Source organism: Lathyrus oleraceus, chromosome 5 (assembly GCF_024323335.1).
Source record: "Lathyrus oleraceus cultivar Zhongwan6 chromosome 5, CAAS_Psat_ZW6_1.0, whole genome shotgun sequence".
In the NCBI taxonomy this organism is placed as follows: Eukaryota; Viridiplantae; Streptophyta; class Magnoliopsida; order Fabales; family Fabaceae; genus Lathyrus; species Lathyrus oleraceus.
This window is the reverse complement of record NC_066583.1, coordinates 147,707,550-147,727,077: the sequence shown is the minus strand read 5'-3', so window position 1 is coordinate 147,727,077 and position 19,528 is coordinate 147,707,550.

Sequence of the window (19,528 nt, the reverse complement as noted above, 5' to 3'; positions counted from 1 at the left end):
CTGAGGTAGTAAATTGCATACTCTTTCTTCCCATATTCATCTTGTTGACCAAGAACACAACCCATACTCTCATCAAGCACAGTCAGATACATGATCAACGGTCTTTCTTCAACGGGTAGAGACAGAATCAGAGGCTCAAGCAGATACACTTTGATACTATCAAAAGCTTTCTGGAAATATTTGGTCCAATCATAAGACTGATCTTTCCAAAGAAGCTTGAAAATAGGCGCACATGTGGCAGTCATATGCGATATAAATCTTTAGATATAGTTCAAGTGGCCGAGAAAACCTCTAACTTGCTTCTCAGTTTTGGTCGCAGGCATTTCTTGTATTGCTTTGACCTTGGCATGATCAACTTCAATACCCTTCTCGTTGACAATGAAGCCCAACAACTTACCAGAACGGACACCAAAAGTACACTTATTGGAATTCTAGCGGAGTTTATATTTCCTCAAACGCTGGAATGACTTCAACGAATTCTCAACATGTTCTTCTTCATCACTTGATTTGGAAATCATATCATCAACATAAACATCAATCTCTTTATGCATCATATCATGAAAAAGAGTGGTCATAACTCTCTGGTACGTTGCACCAGCATTCTTTAGACCGAAAGGCATCACTCTATAACAGAATGTTCCCTAGGGTGTAATGAATGTGGTCTTCTCCATATCTTCAGGTTCCATCTTGATTTGATTATAACCAGAAAATACATCCATAAACGAAAAGACTTTGAATTTAGCTGTATTATCTACCAACATATCAATGTGTGGCAGAGGAAAATCATCTTCCAGACTAGCTTTGTTCAAATCTCTATAATCAACACACATGCGGACTTTTCCATCCTTCTTAGGAACAAGAAAAATATTGGCCACCCACTGCGGATACTTGGAGGTAACAAGAAAACCAACATCAATTTGCTTATGCACTTCCTCCTTGATCTTTACTTCCATATTAGGATGAATTCTTCTCAACTTCTACTTAACCGGCGGGCATTCTGGCTTCAATGGAAATCTATGCTCCAAAATCTTAGAATCCAACCCCGGCATATCTTGATAGGACCAAGCAAACACATTAGAATAATCTCAAAGAAGATCAATCAACCCCTTCTTAGCTTCTGGACACGGTTGAGACCCAATCTTGACTTCCTTCACATCATCCTCGGAACCCAAGTTGACCAGTTCAATCTGCTCTTCAAAGGGTTGAATGGCTTTTTTCTCGTGCTCAAGCAAACGACATAATTCATCAGATACTTCATCATCAATCTCTTCCTCAACTTCAAACATAGGGAAATCAAAGTTTAGAGAGGGAGTATGATTATTGTATTTAATGGGTTTGAGAACAAACCTGCATAATGATTTGATATTTTGATTTTAGAGAAGTGGAGTGCAAACAAATATTATGCAGATGGAAGATTATTATTTATTTGTGTTTTTTGTGATTACCATTTTCAGAAAAAGCCAAAAGTGAAAATAAAACATCATAGATGTGGATGAATAAAATTGTATTTTATTGATGATAATAAAAAAAATGCCCAATAATGTTCACTTCTCCCTTAGGTATAAGAGAAGGATTTTCCTTAAAACAATAAAAAACAAATTACTTAGAACGGTGAATGACAACAGGAACATCAAGAGCAACCTAGTTGTTGCAAGTCTGGCCATGTGTCACAAAGTTGGTGCAAGCTTCATCTTCATCACCACTATCTTCAATAATGGTGGATGAATGACGATCATTCCCATGAATGAACCCTCCACTGCGGAAAATCGGTTGCATAACTTTGACTTTAGCATTGAATGGCCCTGGTTGAAATCCTAGTCCAACTCTATTCTTATTCTTGGTGACCTCCACAACACAACTGCACTTGTCAATGCTGTCAGCTTGAATAACCTCTTGTGCATCCTTCAAAGAAGACATGGGTGCCCCAGTTTTCTTCAATTCATCAGCAATAGATAAGGCTTAGAACGACGTTCCAACCTCCTCCTTAGCATCAACATATGTGAAAAATTACAAATGGCTCACTAATAATGCCTTCTCTCCACCAACAATGACAAGCTTGTCGTTCTTTACAAATTTCAGCTTCTGGTGAAGAGTAGACGTCACTGCTCCAGCTTCATGAATCCATGGCCTTCCCAACAAGTAGCTATAGGCCGGGTGGATATACATTACCTGGAAAGTAATTTGGAAATCACTCGGACCTATCTTCACTGGAAGGTCCACTTTTCCAATGACATTTTTACGAGAACCGTCAAACGCTTTAATAACTACGCCGTTGTACCTCATCGGGGCTTCTTGATAGGAGAGTCTTAACAAAGTTGATTTTGGTAGCACATTCAATGATGAACCAGTATCAATCAACACATTGGACAGAGCATCCTCCTTGCAGTTCATTGAAATATGTAACGCCAAATTATGATTCCTGCCTTCCTCGAGAAACTCTTCATCATAAAAACTCAAATTGTTACAAGAATTAATGTTGTCAACTGTGTGGTCAAACTGATCCACAATAACATCATGCTCAACACAAGCCTGTTTCAACACTTTCTGCAATGCTTCTCTGTACGCTTCAGAATTCGTCAGCAGTGACAACACGAAGATCTTTGACGGAGTCTGGAGCAATTGCTCTACAATATTGAATTCACTTCTCTTAATCAACCTTAACACCTCATCATCATCGTTAATCTTCAATTTTTTGGATTCACCAGACTGACACATTGGAGCACTAACCGGATTCGCTACAGGAATCTCTTCCTTCTTACTTACTGAAACATCTTCTATTGCTTTTAGAAACACTGGACTGAACACACGACCAATACGGGTCACCTTTTCTATATCTGTAATATTTACCACTAAGTCTGCAACTGGTAGAGGAACCTTTTGACCATTTTCTATCATAGTGGCATTATACTGATATGGCATAGCTTTATCGGATGAGTAAGGGACAGGGCTCGCAAACCGTATAACCAACGGTGATACCGATCTATTGACATTATTACTGATGTTGCTATCAAACTGAATGACTACCTGCTCAGGGGTCTTAAATACTGGCACAATCATATTCACATCATCTCCCATATCCCTCGACTATTGATTATAGATTACATTCTCATCCATCAACTTATGGATATCCCTCTTGACGACCATACACCCACGGGGGTTCATGCTATATATTACACAACCATCATGGTCATGGTCACAGTCACTTATTAAACATAAAGTCTTATGAATCTCCACCAGAGATCTTCAGATACGTCTTACATCAAAAACTCAGAAATTTCCCGCATAGACATCCATCATGTTGACATAAGCATTACCATGAGCAAGCAACGAATTAGCTTTCACATTTGGCCCTCTGTCCTCAAAGGACACCATAGCACTCTTTACCAGCTTCTGAACTTCATATTTTAGAGGATAGCAATTCTCTATATCATGACCAGGGGCTCCTTAGTGAAAAGCACAATGAAGATTGGGCTTGAACCACCATGGTAGTGGCTCAGGAATTTGTGGAGGATTTCCTGGCTGGATGAGGTTCTTGAGAACCAATGATGGGTATAACTCTGCATAAGTCATAGGAATAGGCTCAAAGGAGACCTTCTTCCTCTCAAATTTTTGTTGGTGATTATTGTTGTTGTTGTAGTTGGTTCTTTGTTGTGGTTGTTGATGCTGTTGTTATTGAACTGGAACTGATTGATTGTTGGAATTGTTGGAAAAATCATAATTACTGATGAAACTTGATGTTGAAGTTGACGGGGTTGGAACTCTCTCTGACATGAGGCCTCCTCTGCCTCCTCACTGACACTGAGTTAGTTTCTCATTCCTTCCTCTTGGAGAAACTCCCATAATACTTCTTTTTGGCTGATGTTTCTTCTTTAGACAAACGTCCTTCACAGACTCCTTCTTTTAGCCTCATCCCCATGTTTACCATTTCGGTAAAGTCATAAGGGAAACTCGCAATCATACGTTCTTAATAAAATGAACTCAACGTCTTCAAGAAGATCTTCTTCATTTCCTTTTCTTCAAGAGGTGGACTTATTTGGGCAACCATTTCTCTCCAGCTCTGGGTATATTCTTTGAATGTCTTTTTATCCTTCTGAGACATAGACCTCAACTGGTCTCTATCAGGTGCCATATCCACATTGTACTTATACGACTTGACAAAGGCCTCGCCTATGTCATTAAAAGTATGAATGCTTGCACTGTCTAGACCCATGTACCACCTTAAGATGTAGCGATAAATTCATGACCATTAAGCTATGAATAAGCTTAACGTTAATAAAACCAGAGTCGCCACCTCAATTTTATTGTTTCCAAAGGAAAAGGGAAAAGTACGAACAAAACCCAAAGATAAGAAGTTTTCAAATCAAAACTAATAAAATGCCAGAGATTACAGGTAAGGGGGTTGGTTACACAGAGGGAAGGTGTTAGCACCAAAAGTGTCATAGGTACTCCTAGGGAGCCCTTTTTTATGTGTGTATATGTATTTGGTATAAATGATGTTTGAGAAAAATAGAGTGTGGGGGTGAGAAAAGAATTTATTGATTATATTTTTGTGTTTGACAAGTCCTTCGGACTTGTGCCTACGTACCAACATAAAAATGAGGGATCAAAACCTCGTAGTTCGTGGTAACAATTTCAAAATGAGTGAATTGCTTTTAACAAAATTTAAGTGAAAAGAGGCACAAAGGGCCCAAAAGTTTGAATGAGTGTTAGTTCTTTTTTGTCTTTTGAAATTTTAAGTCAATATGATTAGATTTATTTGCAAATTTGATTTAAGAAAAAGTTTTGAAAATTCATTGGCATAAGGCCAAAGTTTCTAATTTGAAACATGTCTAAGTTTGAAATCACAAGCAAAGAAAGTTTTTGAAAAGAGGGAGAGATTTTGAAATTTAAGAAGTGGGATAAGATGAAGAGACTATCCTAAACACAACTTTAAAAGTTAAGGGTTGAAAAGATCTGACAAATGGGATGCAATCCAATAGACAAGAATGTCATACAGAAAAACCCACTTTCCCTTTGGACTTTGAATCAAGATATTATCCACAAACAATTAGCAATATGAAGATCAAGGCATCAAATAAAGATGGACACATCCAAGAAAGAAAATCCATAGCTAGCATTTTTCTTTTGTCTTCTCATGTATCAGATGAAATACTCCTTGATTCAACTCAGAGAAAAGAATTAGACACAACTTCAAAGCAATAGTTGCGTTAAGACAATGTAGCAGATAAGTTCAACTAGATCTCAATACTTGCATTAGTTGAAGGCTCAATTCACAATAACTTAGTCTCTAAATGTTGGCATTGGCCAAGTCCTTTTTGCATATGGAATGTTGCCTAATCCTAAGTCCACAAGTTTAGATCAAGCTCAACAGTCCACACAAATATTTTTTAAGGTTTTTTTATTTATTTATTAAGTATTTTAAGGTCCTAAGACCACAAACACAAACAAAATACACAAACATATATATACAATCACAATATATGGCTCAAATGAGAAAAGCGAAAATGGCATAAACATAAACAAGTTAATGAAATGAAAATGGCAAAAAATGATAAATAACTAAAAATTAAGTTGCCTAAATTAAATGACTTGAAAGCAAAGCAAAGTTAATAATAGTTAGTGTTAGTCAAAGTTAATTAGATGTTAGTAGAGTTTTGCTTTTTAGTTGATTAAGTCATTCTTTAGAGAACACTCAACCCTCTATTCACAAGCATGGATCCTTGAACTAAGACATCTTCCATCGGAAGGAAAAAAGGCCAAGTTTCCACACAATACCATGAAAGAGGGGAGACTTACAATCCCACTTACTAGAATGCTATGCCTTTAGGGTCAAATTTTAGCTCTATGTTAAGCAATTGTAATTGGACTTATGTAGAAGTCGCAACTATCTGAGGCTAGACAATAAAAATTTAGGTGTTAATGCATGTTAGAGCTTTGGTATAATGAACCAAACTCCTAAAACATACCACACACTAAAAGAAAAGATCAAAAGGGGTGGACCTATCTCATCCATACTTGTATTGGTTCATTTGACACAAAGTCATTGATGAACCAATTAGCCTTAGGATATTGAGACCTCATTGGTCAATGAAAGGTATTGGAAAGAAATGGGATGAAGATGAAAGGGGATGGGAGATAAGAGAAACATAAATTGGTCATGAGATGAATTTTATCAAATTAAAATCATCCATTCATTTTGGGAGATGAAATGTACATTTCGTCAATCCCCTAAATCCAATAATTTTAATCCAACAAAAGTCAAATCAACCTTGACCAAGGCCCAAACAAATAGCCAAACATCACAAGACCAAGATAATAGCTCAACATAATTTTTACACAATTAATCAATTAAATATCAAATTAAAAATGAATTAAATTTCAATTTAAATTGGCCAAAACCTAAAACCTCTTCAAAACACCAAATAAATGGCCAAGATTTTTATCCTAGGTCAATGAGGGTCAAAGGAGCTTAGACAAAAAAATTCATGATTTTTGAAAAGTCAGAAGTATTTTTAAACAATTAAAAATATGCACAAAAACAATTAATTCATGAAAAATACCAAAATTAATCCCAAAAAAAAAATTTTAATTCAGAAAATGAAAGAGAATAATATTTAAAGATTTTTGGTGAAAGTCCCATATTTTTTGGATTAAAAATGAAATTAATATGAATTAATCAAAATAAATGGATTAAATGAAAAATCAAAAAATACAAAAAAAACAAGGGCCATCAGATCTCCCTTATTAATTGAGGTGGCAGATCTGATGGCCAAGCATGCGCTTCCACCAAACGCCTCAGTCAATGGGTGTACACACATGGTATTCAAAAGCAAGAGCCCTGATTAAAATGTGGAACCAAGATCAGATGGTCTGGACAATGCCAGCACACCACCGAAGCTCTAGCTCCGGTCATCTTCTTCGGTGAGGACCACTGAACTGGTCCAACCAAAACTTCATGAAAAATGGAAATCGAATACACAAATTTGAAGAAAAAATGCTCAGGAGCATGAATCTGACCTCCATTTTTTCCAATTCCAAGTATATTAAAAGATACATGGATTTGACATTTGAGGTTCATGATCTGAGTTGCTTCGATTTGACCTCAAAGTAACTCAATCTTGTTGCCTACATTGGAAGGACTTCATCCAACCAAAAATCACAAAGAATGGTGAAGAATTGAGAGAGAATCGAAGAGATGAAGTTTCTGAAAAATCACCTTCGAGTTGCTTCAAATTCACTTGATCTTGATCTGGATTTGCTTGCTTTCTCTTCCTCTAGCTTGCAGAAACCAATTGAGATGAAAAGGGAAGTGAATTTTTGGAGTTTGAACTTCCAAACAAAAGATGAAGTTCAAGCTCGATTTCAAGAGAAATCTTCAGAAGTTCTATGGAATGGAGGGTTTAGATTGGACTGGAAAAGCTTGGGCAAGGTATTCATGGAGTTCTGATCACAATGCACTCCTATTTATAGCCAATGCAATTGATTTCCACACACTTTCTTTCAAATGTTCAAAAATAGCAAGTTTCTTCATGAGCTAGCATGGGCGTGCACAAATCCCAAACAATCATTTGCAAAGGTCCAAAATCATGCATAAGTCATGCTGAAAGTGTTGCATTAAGCCATGCAAAGTTGGAATGAGTTTGATCATGAAATCCTTCCAAATGGTACCACACATTGCAACCATGCACAAATCCTTCAATTTTGATCCAAATGAGACGATCTTAGACTTTTTGGAAAGGTGATATTAAGGGGAACAATGTTCATGTTGAACATGTTTCCATTTGAATCTTGTATCATGATAAATTTTGAGGTGGAAGTTTGAAAAATCCAACATATTTGAAAATTTTCTAAGTACCAAGTCATATGTTCACTTCTTCCATCTTGAATAACTTTTGTTATGGACTTCAAATGGATAAACTTCCTTCATCAAAGTTGTAGATATTTCAAACCTATTCAAGTTTGTAACAAATTTGAACTCATTTGGATTTGGAATGAAGGAGTTATGCATTTTATAAGTTGAATAAACTCACTTATTCAATGTTAATGGCCCAAAATGACCTATAATGTTTCCTCTTGGAACATGCATTTGAATGTTGAATTTGAACTTCATCCAAAGATCAAAGTTGAAGTAGACATCTTGAATTTGATAATGGAATTTTAATGGATTTCATATCATAAATAATGAGCAAGTTATGATCTTGGGAAGTTGAACTCCTAACTAGGGTCCAGACAAAATGACCTATAATCTTTCATCATATAAAATGACTTTCTAAGCAAAAATAGCTCTTGACTCAAACATGAAAGTTGTTTGGAATGTCATTTTGAGTAACCGTGCTCTTGAAATAATTTTCATATGACAAAAATTGTAGGAGATAGGGTCTAGGGAACCCCAGTTTTGACCAATTGACTTTCTTTGGGTCAACCACCATGAACCATCTTGCTAGCTTGACATTATCTTGATTTTTGGGACTCATGGAGGATCATATATGTGTAGGATAATTTAATATGAAGTATCCCTTGAAATATTTGATCACATGTTGAAGGAACTTGTTGAGGAAGTCACACAAGATACCCATATATGTGTACACCCAATTTTGATCCTAAGATCTCTCATGCTATCTCATTATATGCATTAGCTTTGGGATCACACATTGGCATCCTCCTTACCCCTCATTCATTGGGTTTGCATTGGGAGAGGTCATAAAGAATATTTGATTGTGTCATACTTTTTTTTTCATTATTTTCTAACCAAAATGCCAAAAATATGTCAATGTATAGCTTGTTGCTTTTGTAGGTAGTGTGTGTGATCACCCATGCTCCATCAAGCTCATATATAGGGTTTTAGACCCTCAATGCAAGGAGACTAATACGTAGGTGGTTCAAATTGACTCTAGACATCATATATGTATCCCCATGGTCTTAACATATCATTTTGATCAAGAATTCATCAAGAGTTTGAATCTTGTTAGCCTTGGAAGCCCTAATTCATTTGGGTATTTTATGTGACTTCCTCAACAAGTTTCTTCAACATTTGATAAAATATTAAAATGGATACTTCATTATACATTACCTTATACATATATGATCCTCCATGAGTCCCAAATATCAATAGAATGTCAAGTTTGCAAGTTGGTTCATGGTGGTTGACCAGAGAAAGTCAACTGATCAAAACTGGGGTTCCTTAGACTCTCTCTCCTACAGTTTTTATCATATGAAAATGATTCCAAGTGAAACTTTACTCCTTATGACATTATAAATAACTTTCATGTTTAAGTCAAGAGCTATCTTTGCTTGGAAAGTCATTTTTATAGTGAAAGATTATAGGTCATTTTGTCTGAACCCTAGTTAGGAGGTCAACTTCCAAGGAACATAACTTGCTCAATTTTTATGAGATGAAAGCCATTCAAGTTCCATGATGAAATTAAATATGTCATTTTCAACTTTTATTTTTAGAATAAGTTCAAATTCAACTTGAAAATGCATGTTCCAAGAGGAAACATTATAAGTCATTTTGGGCCATTACCATTGAACAAGTGATTTTCCTCAACTTCTAAAATGCATAACTCCTTCGTGCTAAGTCCAAATGAGGTAAAATTTGTGACCAAACTTAATAGGTTTGAAAGAGATAAAACTTTGATAAAGAAATGATTTCCATTTGAAGCCCATAACAAAAGTTATTCAAAGTGGAAGATGTGAACATTTGACTTGGTACTTAGAAAATTTTCAAATATGTTTGATTTTCAAAACTTCAACCTCAAAATTCGTCATGATCCAAGCTTCAAATGGAAAAGTGTTCAACATGAAATTTGTTCCCCTTCATCTCAACTTTCCAAAAAGTCCAAGATCACCTTATTTAGACTAAAATTAAGGGACTTGCGCATGGCTCCTTTGTGGGATTTGTTTTGGCAATTTTTGGATTCAAATGATCATTCCTCTTTGCATGCTTCCATGTGATGATCTCAGTACTCTTTATGCACGAATTGAAGTTGGATTGCATCATTATTTAGGCCCAAATCATTTCCCATGCGTTCATGCACTATGGTTTCCAATTTTAGCAAATTTTCAAGTAGTGCAAAAATGAATCCCCTTGCCTATTTAAACAATCACATGGCCTCAGAAATAACACAGACACCTTGCCCAAGCTTTTCCAAGAGAACTCAGAACCTCACACCATAGAATTCCTTGAAGATTTCTTTGAAATCGAGATTGAATTTCACCTTCTATTTTGAAGTTCGAACTCCAAGGACTCATTGCCTTTTTCATCTCAATTGATTACTACAAGAAAGAGGAGGAAGAATCAAGCAAATCCAGATCAAGATCAAGCTGAATTGAAGCTACTCGAAGGTGAAATTTCATAAACTTTTCTTCTTGGATTCTCCCTCATTTCTCAATTACTTTGATTGATTTTTGGTTGGCTGAAGTCCTACCAATGTAGGCAACAAGATTGAGTTGCTTTGAGTTCAAATCGAAGCAACTCAGTTCATGATCCTTAAAATTCAAATCCCTGTATCTTTTGATATACATGGAATTGGAGAAAATTTAGAACAGATTCGAGCTCCTGAGCATTTTTTCTTTAAATCCATGTCCTTGTTTTTCATTTTCATGGTGGTTGGTAGTAGAACAGTCCGGTGAGGTCCACCGGAGAAGACAACCGGGGCTAGGGCTCCGGTGGTGTGGTGGCTTGCTCCTATCCATCAGATCTTCCCCCCCCCCCCCCCCCCCCCCCCCCCACGTTCTAATCCCGATCCTCCATTGTGATTACCTCTTTTGCCACGCGGTTGACTTGAGCGCATCATACACCTTTGCGTGTGGCCATCAGATCTGACACCTCAATTAATGAGGGATCTGATGGCCCTTGTTTTTTTGAATTTCTTTTTATTTTCTGATTTTATATTTAATCCTTTTATTTTGTTTAATTGATATTAATTTCATTTTTAATCCAAAAAATATGGGACTTTCACCATAAATCTTTAAATATTTTTATCTTTCATTTTTTGAATTAAAATTAGTTTTTGGATTAATATTGATATTTTTCATGAATTAAATGTTTTTGTGCATATTTTTAATTGTTTAAAAATACTTTTGAGTTTTCAAAAATCATGAAATTTTTTGCCTAAGGTCCTTTGACCTTGTTTGACCTAGGATAAATCTCTTGGCCATTTATTTGGTCTTTTGAAGAGATTTTAGGTTTTGACCAAATTAAATTGTATTTTAATGCATTTTTAAATTGATTTTTAATTGATTAAATGTGTAAAAATTATGTTGAGCCATTTTTATGGTCTTGTGATGTTTGACTATTTGTTTAGGCCTTAGTCAAGGTTGATTTGACTTTTGTTGGATTTAAATCATTGGATTTAGGGGATTGATGAAATGTACAATTCATCTCCCAAACTGAATGAATGATTTTAATTTGATAAAATCCCTCCCATGACCAGGTTGTGTTTCTCTCATTCCCCTCCCCCTTCATATTCATCCCTATTCTTTCCCATTCCTTTCATTGACCAATGAAATCTCAAATATCCTAAGGTTAATTGGTTCACCAATGACCTTGTGTTAGATGAACCAATACAAGTATGGATGAGATAGGTCCATCCCTCTTGATCTTTTCTTTTAGTGTGTGATATGTTTTAGGAGTTTAGTTCATTATACCAAATCTCTAACATGCATTAACATCTAAATTTTTATTGCCCGACCTCAGATAGCTGTGACTTCTACATAAGTCCAATTATGATTGCTTAACATAGAGCTAAATTTGACCCTAAAGGCATAACATTATAGTAAGTGAGATTGTAAATCTCCCATTCTTCATGGTATTGTGGAAACTTGACATTTTTTCCTTCCTATGGAAGATGTCTTGGTTTAAGGATCCATGCTTGTGAATGGATAGTTGAGTGTTCTCCAAAGAATGACTTAATCAGTTAAAAGAAAAACATCACTAATACTTAACTAACATTTGACTAACTCTTATTAATATTGTTTTACTTTCAAGTTATTTACTTTATGCAATTTAATTTTCAGTCATTTATCATTCATTGCCATTTACATTTCATTTAACTTGTTTATGTTTATGTCATTTTTACTTTGCTTATTTGAGCCATATCTTGTGATTGTATATATATTTGTTTTTTGCATTTTGATTTTTGTGTGGTCTTAGGACCTTAAAACACTTAATAAACAACAAAAACCCTAAAAAATTATTTGGTGGACTATTGATCTTGATCTGAACTTTTGGACTTAGGATTAGGAAACATTCCCTGTCCAAAAAGGACTTGGCCAATGCCAACATTTTGAAACCAAGCTATTGTGTACTGAGCCTTCATCTGATGCAAACCCTGAACCTTGTTTTCATCTGTTACTTTCTCTTGATGCTAATTGTTATTTTGATCTTGTGTCTGTTGCTTTCTTCTGAGTTGATCAAGGAATATTTCATCTGATACATGAGAAGACAAAGAAGACTGCTAGCTATGGGATTTTCCTGCTTGGATGGGGCTATCTTTATTTGATGCCTTAATCTTCTTGATGTTTGGATATTTCTATTTGCTTGTTGATTATTGCTTAATTCAAAGTCCAAGGGAAAATGGGTTTCTATATGATATTCTTGTCTGTTGGATTGCATCCCATTGGTCATATCTTTTCAACTCTTAACTTTTAACTTTATGCTTAGGATAGCCTCTTCATCTCCTCACACTTCTTAAATTTCAAAAATCTCTCCCCCTTTTAAAAAACTTTCTGTGCTTGTGATTTCAAACTTAGACCTTATTTCAAGTAGAAACTTTAGCCTTATGCCATTGAATTTTTGAACTTCTTTTTCTTAAATCAAACTTGTAAACAAATCTAATCATATTGACTTAAAATTTCAAAATAAAGAAAATAACTAACAACTTCATTCAAACTTTTGGCCTTTCGTGCCCTTCTCAATCAATTTTTTTTAAAGCAATTCACCAACTTTAAATTTTTTACCACGAACTACGAGGTTTTGATCCCTCATTTTTATGTTGGTACGTAGGCCCAAGTCCGAAGGTCTTGCTTGTCAAACACAAATATAATTAATGAATTCTTTTCTCATCCCCACACTCTATTTTTTCTCAAACATCTTTTATACCAAAAAGACATACACACATAAAAAAAGGGGTCTGTAGGAGTACCTAGGACAATTTGGGTGCTAACACCTTCCCTTTGTGTAACCAACCCCCTTACCTACAATCTCTGGCATTTTATTAGTTTTGATTTGAAAACTTTTTATCTTTGGGTTTTGTTCGTACTTCTCCCTTTTCCTTTGGAAACAATAAAAACGCGGTGATGACTCTGGTTTTATTAACGTTAAGCTTATCCATAGCTTAATGGTCATGAATTTACCGCTACAGATATTACGTGGTGACCCTATTGAGGAGTAGTCCTCAGTGGGTTTAGCCTACTTTTTTATGTGTATATATTTGTATATTTGATGTTTGTATATTTGCTTGTGTGATATAATCTATTTGTTGTGCTTGGTGATCTCTGAGTGGTGAGATAAGTTCTAACGCGAACTTGAGTGCAATTAAGATAGAAGGATGGTATAGTCATGTTCAACTTGTGTGGAGTAGTCCTTAAAAAGTTGGCTTGAGACCCATCTATTCAGTCGAGGCCCTTTTGGAGTTACTAATGTCACATAAGTCATTTGTGGTTAGGCATTACTTTCTCTAATTTGGGGTCCGAGAAGATGAGGACCGTAGAATATTTAACCCAACTTGTCCTATTTAGGACGTAGTGTGGAGACTGTTCAGGTGTAGATCTGATAGCAGTTGTTACGCGATACTACACTTAGAAGAGTTTCTCTTGAGAATATTATGGGTTGATGAGTTAGTCATCCTAACCTGTAATACCCAAAAGATGGGATTAAGACTCTAGGAACTTTTTAGAACATGATCTACATGTTTTTTTATCCTTAGTACACTCCTTTGGGATGGTTCTTAACCCGACTCCATGCTCGCGACTCACAATAAACCTTTTGATTCTCATTTGATCCGATCAAGTCTCATCAATATCAATGGAACTTGGGTGTTGATAAGGTGAAAACATAATCCACCAAAATGGATGATTGATCTTGATGATGACTTGATCCATCCCTTGAACTTTGTTTGTGTTTTCCTTGTGTGTGACCCCTTGTTTGTGATTGTTGCATTCATGCATACATGCGTATTATAACATTCATCACAGAAAAATAAATTTCAAGGAACTGAGGTCTTATTTGCAAATATTTTCAGACCATGGATTGTGGACGAAGGAACACTAAGAAGTACAATTTCAGATGTCCTTATTTGAAAGAGCTAAGGAAACAGTCATCCTTTGTACTATATCCCTTGGATTTCAAGCAAAGTCATGGGAAACTTCTGTCTATGTTATCTGCTGATGTAGTTGAAGGCCTTTTGAGTGTTTTGGTTCAGTTTTCCGGTGCTTCACTTTTCCTGATTACCAGCTCTTGCTACGTTAGAGGAGTATGCCCATCTCTTGGGAATACCCGTATCTGACAAGGTATCTTTTAGTGGATTGGAGGAGATTCCCAGATCTCATATCATAGTTGAAGCTCTTCATTTGAAGAAATATGAAATTGATGTTCATTTGGTAAATAAATGAGGTATTGTTGGGTTGACTTCTGAGTTCCTCATTGGTAAAGCTACTGTCTTTTCTCAAGCCAGTAGGGTGGATGCTTTTGAAGCTATCTTTGTATTTATCATCTATGGTTTAGCTTTGTTCCCTAACATTGACGGTTTTGTTGATGTTAACGCCATTAGAATCTTCTTGATTAGGAATCCTGTTCCTACTCTATTGGGTGACATGTATTTCTCTTTGAATTTGAGGAATTATAAAGGTGGTGGGACTATTGTGTGATGTGTTCCTCTTTTGTACAAGTGGTTTATTTCACACTTGCCTCAGACGCCCGCTTTCTTGGAGAACAAGCAATGTCTATTATGGTCTTAGAGACTCATGTATCTCACTAATGATGATATTGTTTGGTATGATTCAGCATTGAGTAGTATGAATATTATTGATACTTGTGGTGAATTCTCTAATGTGCCTCTTATTGGTACGCAAGAAGGAATCAACTACAACCCTGTTTTGGCTCATCGCCAACTTGGGTTCCCCTTGAGAGACGAATCTAATAACACTCAGTTAGAAGGACTTTTCTATCAAGAGGGTAAAGATCCCTAACATTTGAAGCATAGGATGATACATGCTTGGTATAAGGTACATAGGAAAGGAAGAACCAATCTTGGTTCACGCAACTGTGTAGCTCTAGAAACTTACACTACTTGGGTGAAGAAGAGAGCCTTGGAGCTGAAGATGCCTTACGCTTGAGAAATACCTATACCTTTGGTTGTGGATGAGCCATCAAATATCCCCAACCAAGATGTAGAGGAGTTATTAGATGCACTCACCAAGATGAAGCAAGAAAAAGATATATGGGAAGAGTGGTTCCATGCTTTGAGCCGAAAGCATGAGGAGTTACAACTTGAGTTGAAAGACAAGGATTCACTTATTGAACTACTTGAAGACCGAGCAGTGAAGAGATAGAGGGAGCCAGAGGATCTACCTTCCTCTAGTATGCCTCAGCCTTCCGGTGCTTGGAAGAAGATTATTGACCGGCTTGTCCTTGAGAAACTCAGATGAAGACATCCTTTGAGTCTGAGATTCGACACATCCGAAGGAAGTACGCGCCCACAGCCAGATCACCTGATACAGTTGCTAAGGCATCCTTAGGATGACTAGTTTCCTTTTCTATTGTATTTGTATTTTGGTTTCTGAAATTGTACTCAGTGTAATCCTTCCAAATTTTATGAATAAAAAGAGATTTTATGGTCAATCAAATTGTTACTATTGTTACTATATATATATATATATATATATTTCAAATAGAACTTCATATGTTCCTTGAAATTAAATGATAAAAAACATTCCATTTCATGCATCATTTGTATAACAAGTTTTCTTTCGCCAGATGTCTTATCGGTTATTCTTCTATGCTTTAGCCAAGCTGACTCACCGATACAACACCCGCGCTAATCAACCAAGGATAATGGAACATCTAGAGCAAGAGAACAAAGAGTTGAAGGATGAGATTTCCAGGTTGACAACGCTGATGGAATCTATCATTGCTGCACAAAACCAATCTTCACCGACTCCTGCAACTCCTCCCTAGAGGACTGTGATTTCTGAGGTTGCTACCTCGACCATTCCTGTTGCTTCCAGCCAATCTGGTCCTTCTATTGCTACCAGATTCCCTTGGGGAATGCCATCCAATTTTATGCCTGAAGGGTATGCACCCACTTTTGTTTCTCTGTCGGAATCTAGCCCGGTCATGTCAGTGCCACCTCCAGTTGTTCATACTCTGCCTCGTGTTGAGGACACCATCTACCATTCTGAGCCATTTGAGGGCCTAGACGTGTATGAGAAGATGGACGAGATGAATGGCCAGTTTCTCGAACTGCGTAAAGAGTTGAAGATGTTAAGAGGAAAGGAATTATTTGGGAAGAGTGTTGTTGAGCTCTTCCTGGTGCCAAATGTGAAAATCCCGATTAAGTTCAAGGTCCCTGACTTTGAAAAGTATGAGGGAAACACTTGTACGTTGAGCCACCTTGTAATGTATGCCAGAAAGATGTTTACTCAAACTGATAATGATCAGTTACTGATTCACTATTTCTAAGACAGTTTAAGTGGTGTCGCTTTGAGATGATATATGGGTCTAGATGGTGCAAGTGTCCGTACTTTCAATGACTTAGGTGAGGCCTTTGTCAAGCATTACAAGTACAACGTTGATATGGTGCCCGATAGAGACCAATTGAGGTCTATGTATTAGAAAGATAAGGAGACATTCAAAGAGTATGCTCAGAGGTGGAGAGAGCTTGATGCCCAGATAAGTCCACCATTAGAAGAGATGGAGATGACGAAGATCTTCCTGAAGACGTTGAGTTCGTTTTACTACGAACGTATGATTGCAAGTTCCCCCAATGATTTTACCGAAATGGTAAATATAGGGATGAGGTTAGAAGAAGGAGCCCGTGAAGGACGTCTATCTAAAGAAGAAGCCTCATCTAGCAAGAAATATGGTGGGAGTTTCTCTAAAAGGAAGGAGGGAGAAGCTAATTCAGTATCAGTAGGGAGGCAGAGGAGGCCTCATGTCAGAAAGAGTTCTCAACCCCGTCAACATCAACACCAATTTTCATAAGTGATCCCTGTATTTTCCAACAATTCCAACAATCAATAAGTTCTGATTCAACAACAACAACGTCAACAACAACCGCAACAAAGAACCAACAACAACAACAACTATAATAACCAACAAAGGTTTGAGAGGAATAAGGTCTCCTTTAACCCTATTCCTATGTCGTATGCATAATTATATTCGTCCTTGGTTCTCAAGAACCTCATTCAACCCAGAAATCCTCCGCAAATTCCTAAGCCACTTCCATGGTGGTTCAAACCTGAACTTCACCGTGCTTTTCACCAGGGAGCCCCTGGCACGACATAGAGAACTGTTATTCATTGGTATGAAGTACAAAAGCTTGTAAAGAGTGGGATGTTGTCCTTTAAGGACATATCGCCTAATGTGAAAGCTAATCCATTGCCTACTCATGGCAATGCTACTGTCAACATGGTGGATGGCTGCCCAGGAAATTTCTGAGTATTCGATATACGACATATCCATAGGTTGTTGGTTGAAATGCATAGAACCTTGTGTTTGATCAGTGACTGTAAGCATGACCATGATAGTTGTGTGATATGCAGTGTGAACCCCCGTGGGTGTATGATTGTCAAGAGAGATATCCAGAAGTTGATGGATGAGAATGTAATCCTGATTCAACAGTCAAGGGATATAGATGATGTGAATGTGATTGTGCCAGTATTCAAGACCCCTGAGCAGGTAGTTATTAAGTTTAATAGCAACAACAACAACAATGTTAATAGATTAGTATCACCATCGGTTATATGGTTAGCGGACCATGTTCCGCATGCATCCGATAAAGCCGTGCCTTATCAATACAATGCCACAATGATAGAAAATGGTTAGGAGATTCCTTTACTAGTTGCAGACTCCGTGGTGAATATTGCTGACATCGCAAAGGTGACCCGTAATGGTCGTGTGTTTGGTCTGGTTTTTCTGAGAAAGGTAGAAGACGCTGCAACCAGTAAGAAGGCATAAATTCCAGTAGCGAATCCGGTTAGCACTTCAGTGTGTCAGTATGGTGAAGCTAATAAACTAAAGGCTAGTGATGATGATGAAGTTTTGAAGTTAATAAAAATAAGTGAGTTTAATATGGTGGAGCAGCTACTCTAAACCCCGTCAAAGATCTCCGTGCTATCATTATTGATGAACTCTGAGGCATATATGGAGGCATTGCAAAAAGTGCTCGAGCATGCTTATGTTGAGCATGATGTTACTGTGGATCAGTTTGACCATATTGTTGCCAATATTACTTCTTGCAATAATTTGAGTTTTTGTGATGAAGAGCTTCCCGAGGAAGGCATAAATCACAATTTGAAGCTACATATTTTGATGACTTGTAAGGAGGATGTTATGTCCAATGTGTTGGTTGACACTGGGTCATCACTGAATGTACTTTCGAAGTCAATGTTGTCAAGACTTTCCTACCAAGGCTCCCCAGTGAGGTACAGTGGCGTAATTGTTAAAGAGTTCGACGGTTCTCAAAAAAATGTCATTGGCGAAGTGGACCTTCCAGTGAAGATAGGTCCGAGTGATTTCCAAATTAATTTCCAGGTAATGGATATCCACCCAACCTACAGTTGTCTATTGGGAAGGCCATGGATTCATGAAGCTGGAGCTGTGACGTCTACTTTACACCAGAAGTTGAATTTTGTGAAGAACGACAAGCTTGATGTTGTTGGTCGAGAGAAGGCACTATTGGTAACCCATTTGTCATATTTTTCTTATGTTGATGCTGAGGAAGAGGTTGGAATTTCGTTCCAAGCATTATCTCTTGCTGAGGAGAAGAAAACTGGGGCACCCATGTCTTCTTTAAAGGATGCATAAAAGGCTATTGAAGCTGGCAACATTAATCAGTGGGGCCGTATGATAGAGATTGCTGAGAATAAGAATTGGGCTAGATTTGGATTTCAACCAGGGCCGTTCAACGTCAAAACTGAAAATATGCAACCGAGTTTCCGCAGTGGAAGAATCATTCATGAGAATGATCAACACTTAGTTGCTATAATTGAAGACAGTGATGACGAAGACGAAGCTTGCGCCAACATTGTGACGCATGGCCGGACTTGCAACAATTGGGTTGCTGTTGATGTCCCTACTGTTATTCATTGCTCTAAGTAATTTGTTTTTCACTTTTAAGAAAAATCCTTCTCCTATGCCTAAGGGAGAAGTGAACATTATTAGGCCTTTCTACTATCATCAATAAAATACAATCTTATTCATCCACATCTATGATGTTTTGTTTTTACGTTTTGCTTTTCTGAAAATGGTAATCACCAAGAACATAAATAAATAATAATATTCCATCTGCATAATATTTGATCACAA